At 38.2% G+C, this 9,614-nt stretch overlaps 1 long non-coding RNA gene across 1 annotated transcript in view; it reads right to left on the bottom strand.

Moving 5' to 3' along the window:
- Positions 1-1,346: 1,346 nt before the first annotated feature.
- LOC309653122 overlaps positions 1,347-9,614 on the bottom strand; it is a 151,007-nt gene continuing 142,739 nt past the window's right edge. Inside the window, exon 2 of the long non-coding RNA XR_014258995.1 lies at positions 1,347-2,069. This is a non-coding gene — a long non-coding RNA (uncharacterized lncRNA). The remainder of the gene's footprint in view (positions 2,070-9,614) is intronic.

The raw sequence follows: 9,614 nt of genomic DNA, 5'->3' as shown, positions 1-9,614 counted from the left end.
GTGGACAGAGGGAAAGAAGTCATCCAAGGATATCACTTAACAAAGTTTACTACTCCTGGCGGGTTCTTTGATTTCAGTACTGAGTGACAGGGAGGGTCGTGATAGCAGGATACTAGAATGCAGATTGGGAATCTGGGAAAAGAAACATTTTTGATATTGGATGGTGGGATGCTAAAAAAACATTCGGACAGGTAGGATGGGATCCAGGAAAGTACAATAACACAGAGGCCAGACATTAAAGAGATGGTAGCCAGCAGAAAGTCAGAAAGGATGAAGCCTTTGGTGATAATAAGTACAGAAATTGGGAAACTGATGAGCAGATTTCTTCTTGGAAACAATACCCACTTGGAAGACTATACTCACGTTAAAATCAAGCTAATGTTGCTCAGAACTCCACCCTTGAGATGGCTTTCAGAGACAGTTCATCAACCAAACAATAAAAACAGTCTAGTTTCTTCAGAGAATACTCACTCTTGACATACACATGTGTCTCTGTTGGCTTCTTTCTCTCTTTTTTTTTAAAATTATTTATTTATTTATTTTTGGCTGTGTTGGGTCTTCGTTTCTATGCGAGGGCTTTCTCTAGTTGCGGCAAGTGGGGGCCACTCTTCATCGCGGTGCGCGGGCTTTCTTGTTGCGGAGCACAGGCTCCAGACGCGCAGGCTCAGTAGTTGTGGCTCACGGGCCTAGTTGCTCCGCGGCATGTGGGATCTTCCCAGACCAGGGCTCGAACCCGTGTCCCCTGCATTGGCAGGCAGATTCTCAACTACTGCGCCACCAGGGAAGCCCTCTTTCTCTCTTTAATTCCTCCTTTTTCTCTCTTCCCTCCTTTCTCTCCTTTATTCAGCTTAGTTCATTATCTTCCCCCTCCTGCCAGATGTAGTAGTTCTAACCTCCTTACTGCTCCATGAAAGTCTCTGCTGGAGTTGGCTTGTGACCAGACACAGGGTAGAGGGGCTATGTAAGGTGGAGGCTAGGTCCAAGGAGTCAAATTGAAGCTAATAGCCAGGGGGAGCAGTACTCAGAAAGTATCAGAAAGGAGACTGCCTGCCATATTTTATTTGTGTGCTGGAAGCCTGCTCTAAGTTCTAGAGGTTTATATCATGTAAATTACATTAAGTTAAAAAATGCCTAGATGTATCTTTATATATTAAAAAACATACACAAAGCACACAGATAGACACATAGGTAATCCTTAATTTGTCCTGTTAATGTATACACATACAAACATATCCAAATTAATAATGACAGAGAGAATGAGTATGAATATGAGAGACCACATTCATTTTGGTTATTGAGGAGTAGGTTGCACCTCATTTTCTAAATTTATTCTTCCTCTCAGTTACTTCTAGAAAGCTGAACTAGCTTAATTTGGACAGCAAGCTACATTTTAGAAATACGTTTCAGAAGCTTTAGCACATAAATCTTACATCTTCATTCTGAGTTCTTACCTCTAGAGAGCACAGTGAGTTTCTACCTTTAGAGTAACCCAAGATCATGGGCTCTGATTTAAAGACTTGCCTCTGGGTGATAGTGGCATATCCAGAGAGTTTACCACGTGGGCCTCAGAGGTCAGGATTCTTAGCCACACCTGCCAGCTTTGCACATCAAGGCAGTTCACAAGAAAGGGCCTAGTGGACAAGCCGTAGAGATAGAACGGTGATCTGTATGAACAGTGTTGATCTAGAACAGTGGTTCTCAAAGTATAGTCTCCAGAGCAACAGCATCAGCATCAGCTGGAAGCTTGTTAGAACTAAAAATTCTCGAGCACCGGGCTTCCCTGGTGGCGCAGTGGTTGAGAATCTGCCTGCCGATGCAGGGGACACGGGTTCGTGCCCTGGTCTGGGAAGATCCCACATGCCGCGGAGCAACTGGGCCCGTGAGCCGCAATTACTGAGCCTGCGCGTCTGGAGCCTGTGCTCCGCAACAAGAGAGGCCGCGATAGTGAGAGGCCCGCGCACCGCGATGAAGAGTGGCCCCCGCTCGCCACAACTAGAGAAAGCCCTCGCACAGAAACGAAGACCCAACACAGCCATAAATAAATAAAAATAAAAATTATAAAAATAATTCTCGAGCACGAACCCAGACCTACTGGATCAGAAGCTGTATGGTGTAATCCAGCAATCCGTGTTTAACGAGCCCTCCAGGTGATTCTGATGCATGCTCAAGTTTGAGAACCACTGCGGTAAAAGAAAACAAATCATGAGCAGGAGGGTTATAGGACAGAGGAGAGAGGACAACAAGGTACCAGCAAGGGAGATGGAATTGAATGAAGGAGGTGGAATCCTGAATTGTACCTCTCCGACTGCCATCCCAAGAACAACACTTCCATTCAGATGTTTTCAAAGTGCTAAACTGCATGTTTAAAATATAGCAATAAATGGAATGGAATGAGAGACCAAATGTTGAACGAAGGGTGAGAACAGAGTCAGGAGTAAATGGTAGAAGAAAAGGATCAAATCCAAACCAGCAGGAGCTGTCAGGAGTAGAGCAAAGCACAGCAGTGGTAGATGAGCAGAAGAGGCAAATTGGTTGCTTCTGATAGTTTAGGAAAACTCTGATGCCCCTGACACTCAATATTGTACTACCAGAGAGAACAAGCAGCTCCAGGGGGTGGCGATGGGATCAAGGAGATGGGATATATTTATATTCAAAAATTATCTGAGTTTACACATGAAGGAAACAAGACATTACTGTAATCCAGGCCCTTGATATTTCAGCAGGGAATATGGCTTATGAAACCACCTTATTCCACATTAACAGCTCTCAGCTGTGCATGGAATTTCTAATGTGAACAGAAATCAGTGGATCTCTAAGAAAGGAGATACATTTAAATCTGAGTAAGATGGTTTGTGACCTAGTCTTTGTCATAACTTGGATATACTCTGCTAGGAGGCTTTATGGTTATCAGTAACACAAGTCTGTAAGGAGAGGAAACTAACTAGGAGTGGTAGAGACCCAGGTATTTAAGGTCAAGGATCTGGGAGAACCAATTTATCTGTACAGCGTGGCTTGGGGGTGGTGGGGAAGGGCAAGGAGGCAGTCAGTCAGGTAGTAAGGCTTGGCAGGCTCCACTGTAATGCAAGCTGTAGTCAGTACCTGAGTATCTAGTCAGACAGGTGGACCAAAACAGTGAGGGATCCACGCAACAAACGACTGTGTTCAGCATCAGGCAAAGAGTGACCTGTCTGATCAGGCAAGTATCAGATCCATCTGCATGTTGGTCCACAGGTCCAACTTCTTAACAGAATAGTTCTCAACCTATTTTATCCTGGGACTCACCTGATGGATGAAGATCCTTCGTTCAAATCTCCACTCCTCCACTACTTACTATATAATTTGGAGCATGTTGCTTCATTCCACTGTGCCAGTTTCCTCCTCTGTAAATCAGTACCTACTTCATAGTGCTGATGAGGCTGAAATGAGATAGTGCATGTCAAATGATTGACTCAGGGTCTGCTACATAAAGTGCTGAATACATTTCAGCTATCATCATGAGAGGAAGTACACATTATGGTTTACTCCACCTTTTATGAGACATTATGACCTTGGCCAAGTAATTTAACTTTACTATGCCTTAGTTTCCTCATAAATAAAATGGGGTTAAGAATAATACTTCCATCATAGGGTGCTTTCAGAATGAGATTAATTAATGCATAGAAAATGCTTAGTGCAGTACTTGGCACATAGTAAGTACTCATTAACCGTTAACTACAATTATTACTTCTCACAGTTATGTGCAATTCCCTGAACTCTTTATTGAGGTGTAATTGACAGATAACAAACTACACATATTAAAGTGTATGAGTTGATAAAATTTGTATCCAAAATAGTCAAATTCATAGACGTGAAGAATAGAATGGTGGTTGCCAGGGGTTAGGGCAGGGAGGGAAAGGGGAATTGCTAATCAACAGATATAATTCAGTTATGCAAGATGAATAGGCTCTAGAGATCTGCTGTACAACGTCATGCCTATAGATAATACTGTATTGTACACTTGAAAATCTGTTAAGAGGGTAGATCTCCTGTTAAATGTTCTTACCACAATTAAATACTTTAAAAACGACATATGTATATAACCTTGTGCAACTATCAGCTCAGTCAAGAACATGAACATATCCATCAGCCCAAAAGAGTTTCCTCCTGCGCCTGTGTAGCTCCTCCTTCACACTCCAAGCTTGTCCCCAGGCAAACGATGATCTGCTTTCTGTCACTGTAGATTAGTGACAAAAAAAACTGCATTTTTATACAGTTTCATATAAATGCAATCATTATAGTATATACTCATTTTTCCTCTGGCTTATTTCACTCGGCATCTTTATTTTGAGATTCAACCAAGCTGTTGGATTCTTATTGCTGAGTAGTATTCCACTGTATGGATATACCACAGTTTGTGTATTCAAGTATGTCTTCATGTATACACAGGCTTTCATTTCTTTCAAGAAAATACCTAGGCGTGGAATTGGCTGGGTCATATGGTAGCTGTATATCTAACTTGTTAAAAAACTGCCATGATTAGGGTGCATCCATACAGTAGAATGACTCTGCAGTAAGAGGATGAACAATTGATATGGAAAAAAATAGATAAGTCTCAAAATAATTATACCAAGTGAAAAAGAAAATAGTGCATAGTTTATGATTCCATTTTCATTATATAGTATTCTTGGGAATGCAAAATAATCTATAATGACAGAAAGGAATCAATGGTTGCCTGGGCATCAGGGGAGGGAGACTGTAGGGGCAAGAGGGACGGATCAGAGAGGGACTTAGGAATCTTCTGGGACTGAGGTGTGTGTTAATAATCTTGATCATGGTGATGATTTCATGAGGATATGAATATGTCAGAGGTATCAAATTGTACTTTTAGATATAGACAATTTATTTTATATCAATGATGCCTCAGTAGAGCTGTTAAAAATGTGTCACAAATAAAAATATTTTTTTACATATCCAAAAAAAGATGTACAACATGATTAATATAATTAACACTGCTGTATGTTATATACGAAAGTTGTTAAGAGAATAAATCCTAAGAGTTCGCATCACAAGGAAAAGATACTTTTTTCTTTTTATTTTATATCTGTATGAGATGATGGATGATCATTAAACTTATAGTGGTAATGATTTCATGATGTATGTAAGTCAAGTCATTATGCTATATACCATGAATTTATACAGCGCTGTATGTCAATTATATCTCAATAAAACTGGATTAAAAAAAAGAAAAAAGAAACTGCCAAAGTGTTTTCCAAGGAAATTGTATAATTTTACATTCCCAACAGCAATGAATAAGAGTTCCAGTTGTCCTGTGTCCTTGGCATTACTTGCTAATGCCACTGTCTTTTAATTTAGCCATTCTGATAGATGCATGGTGGTATCTCGTGGTTTTAATTTGTATTTCTCTCATGACTAGTAATATTGAGCATCCTTTCACTGTTTATTTCCTATCTAAATGTCTGAAGTATCTGCTCCAATATTTATTTTTAATTGGGTTGATGGTTTTCTCAGTATTGAGTTTTGACATTCTTCTTGTATTCTCAATGAAAGTCTTATAACAGATATATGCTTTGCAAATATTTTCTCCCAAATCTGTGGCTTGTTTTCTCATTCTATTAACAGTGTCTTTTGAAAAGCAGAGGTTTTAATTTTGATGAAATCACAATTTACTGATTTTTATTTTATTGACTGCACACTGGGTATGATATCTAAAAAATCTTTGCATAACCCAAGTTCACGAAATTTTTCTCCTATGTTTTCTTATAGAAAGTTTATAGTTTTAAGTGTTACATTTAAGTCTATGATCCCTCCTCTGAGTTAAATTTTGTAATGGTGCAAGGGATTGAAATTCTGGTTTTATTTTTGTTTTTGTACATGGACATCCAATTGGTCCACTACCATTTGCTGAAAAACCATCTTCTATCCACCTTGCACTTTTCTCACACCTTTGTAAAAGATCAGTTGTCTATATATGTGTGGGTTTATTTCTTGACCGTTTATATTCTATTCATCTATTTGTCTATCTTAGATAAATACCACACTGTTTTTATTGCTGTAGTTCTATAATATGTTTTGAAATTAGATAGTATTAACCCTCTAACTTTGCTCTTCTCTTTCAAAGTTGCTTGCATTTCTATATGAATTTTACAATCAGCTTGTAAATTTCTTTTTAAAAAAAGCTTTCTGGGTCTTTGTAGGAATGCATTGATTCTACAGATATATTTGGGAAGCATTGGCATCCTTACAAAATTTAGTCCTTCAATCCATGAAAAAGGTATCTTTCGCCATTTATTTAGGTCTTTTCTAATTTCTCTCAGTAATGGTTTCTGTTTTCAGTTTAAAGGTTTCACTTCTTTTGTCAGATCTGTTCCTAAATGTTTTATAGTTTTTGGTCTACTATAAATGGTACTTTTAAATATTTTAGCTTCCTATAGGTCATTGCAAGTATATAAAAATACAATTGATTTTTATATACTGGTCTTATATCTTGCAACTTGGCTAAACTCACTTATGAATTCTAGTAGCTTTTTTGTAAATTCTATTGAATTTTCAATATAAACAATCATGTCTTCTGCATATAAAGACAGTTTTACTTAATCCTTTGCAATCTGGATGTATTTAATTTCTCTTTCACGCTGGGTAGCACAAGCTAAAACCACTAGTGATAATGTTGAATAGAAGTGTTTAGAGAGGGAATTCCCTGGCAGTCCAGTGGTTAAGACTCTGCATTTTCATTGCCGAGGGTGCGGGTTCAATCCCTGGTAGAGGAACTAAAATCCCACAAGCCCCACGGTTCAGCCAAAAAAAAAAAAAAAAAGTGGCTAGAGAGTGTTGGATTTTGTCAACTTCCTGATTTCAAAATTTAGTAGAAAGCTATAGTAATCAAGACTGTGTAGTACTCTTATAAAAATAAATCAGAAATAAACCAATCACTTACGGTTAATTGATTTTTTTTTTTTTTTTTGGCCATGCTGCATGGCTTGCAGGATCTTAGTTCCCTGACCAGGGATCGAACCTGGTCCCCCCAGCAGTGAAAGCACTGACTCCCAACCACTGGACTGCCAGGGAATTCCCTGGTCAATTGATTTTTGACAAGAGAACTTTTCAATGGAAAATAGTAGTTTTTTCAACAAATAGCACTGAGTCAACTGGGTATACACATGAAAAAGAAAGAAGTTGGATCCCCACTTCACATCATATACAACAATTAATTCAAAATGGACCAAAGACCTAAGTGGAGAAACTAAATCTATAAAACTCTTAGAAGAAAACATAGGTGTAAATATTTCTGACTTTGGTTCCTTATGTATAATAAAACAAAACAAAACAAAAAACGGAACTTCATTAAAATTAAACACTTCCGTGCTTCAGAGGACACCATCAAGAAAGTATTTGCAAATCATATATCTGATAAGGATCTAGTATCTAGAATATGTAAAAACCTCTTACAACTCAACAATAAAAAGACAAACAATCCAATGTAAAAAAGGGCAAAGCGTTCGAATAAACATTTCTCAGAAGAAGATATGAAAATGGCCAATAAGCACATGAAAAGATGCTCAATATCATTAGGCATTAAGGAAATGCAAATAATAACCACAATGAGATACCACTTCACACTCACTATGATGGCTATAATCAAGAAGACAGAAAATAACAAGTGTTGGCAAGGATGTGGAGAAATTGGAACCCTCATACATAGCTGGTAGGAATATAAAATGGTACAGCTGCTTTGGAAAACAGTTTGGCAGTTTCTAAAAGAGTTGAACATAGAGTTGCCATGTGACACTACAATTTCACTCTTAGTTGTATATTCAAGAAAGTTAAAAATATATGTCCTCACAAAAACTGGTACATGAATATTTGTGCCACTATTATTCATAATAGTCAAAAGATGGAAACAACCCAAATACCCATCAGCTTACGAGTGGATAAACAAGATGTGTTATATCCATACAATAGATATTATTTAGCCATAAAAAATGAAGAGCTGTTTCATGTTATAACATGTATAAACCTTGAAGACATTATGCTAAGTGAAAGAAGCCTGTCACAAAAAGGTTACATATTGTATGATTCCATTTATATGAAATGTCCAGAATAGGCAAATCCAGAGACAAAAGTACATTGGTGGTTGGGGGAGGGGGATGGGGAGTGACTGGTTGTACAACTTTGTGAATATACTCATAACCACTGAATTGTACACTTTGAAGGGTTATGGTATGTGAATTATATCTCAATTTTTTTAAAAAGAATTTTTGTAGCGTGAATAGCCATGGAAAAGAGATAGTATTTTCCTCCTGAGATGACTACCCATTATAAGGTGACAAATTCAGGATTCCTCTCTTAAGATGTACCCTATTGCATGGGCAGGTATCTTTCCAGCCCTCTCTGCATCACCCTATGGGAAATGGTGCTCAGGGACCTGGTACAAGTGCAGATACTCTAGCAAATGCTATTGTTGGTGTTAATAAACTGTCCTTTGTCTCTGACCCCAGCGTCTTTTGCCAGCATCTATGAAACTGTGCCAAACTTGTTAACTTGTACATAGGGTAAAATCTCAGAGTCTTCAAAGTTCTTGACAAGGACCGTAAAATTAATTTAGTTCAACTTTCTCATTTTACATATTTCAAAGCTAAATCACATAGCTATGTATTTTATTTCAAGAAAGCCAAGGAAGAAGAAATCAATAGGAAGAAAAAATTGGTTTCTTCATGGAATGGGTTTATCAGCCCTTGACAACTTCGTCCTTAATTTGTTAGCATTTGTCATGCCATATTTCTTTTTATTTGTTAGACTCATATTAAAGTACCATTTTAAATACATGACTCCAAAGAGGATTCTCTGACCTTTTCTTAGTGGTATTTGCTGACCTAAAACCTTCTTCTTCCACTTGTAATAGCATCTTTGAAGGACTAAAGAGAAAATAGATCTATAACGAAGATTCACTGGTATATGTAGAGATCTGTGATCAATTTATCCTTGGTTATCAGGAAAATGGTGGTATTATGAAAAATAATTTAGACAGCATTGGATGTTTCTTGAAGTGTATCATAACTTCAGGATAACTTTTATAAAATAGGTATCTGCTAAGTGATACAGTGCTTGATAATAAGTCGAGTTATTTCACTACTTCTGTACCCTGGTTCTTTTTTTTTTTATAACTTTTATTTTTATTTTTGGCTGTGTTGGGTCTTCGTTGCTGCACAGGCTTTCTCTAGTTGCGGCGAGCGGGGGCTACTCTTCGTTGCGGTGCGCGGGCTTCTCATTGCCGTGGCTTCTCTTATTGTGGAGCACGGGCTGTAGGTACGTGGGCTTCAGTAGTTGTGGCACTCGGGCTCAGTAGTTGTGGCTTGCAGGCTTAGTTGCTCTGCAGTATGTGGGATCTTCCCAGACCAGGGCTCGAACCTGTGTCCCCTGCATTGGCAGGCGGATTCTTAACCACTGCGCCACCAGGGAAGCCCCTGTACCCTGGTTCTTATACATCATTAGGGATTGTTCTAGTTCTTGGCAAACAATTAATGTATAGTTTATTTATTTTTTAAAAACTGTCCTTGAATTTCAGAGTTCTTACATATATCCTTGTGTTCAGTGGTGGCTTAGCTTATAATATCTTA

This window comes from Balaenoptera physalus (genome assembly GCF_965194825.1).
Source record: "Balaenoptera physalus genome assembly, chromosome: X".
NCBI lineage: Eukaryota > Metazoa > Chordata > Mammalia > Artiodactyla > Balaenopteridae > Balaenoptera > Balaenoptera physalus.
This window is presented reverse-complemented; position numbering and strand designations above follow the sequence as displayed.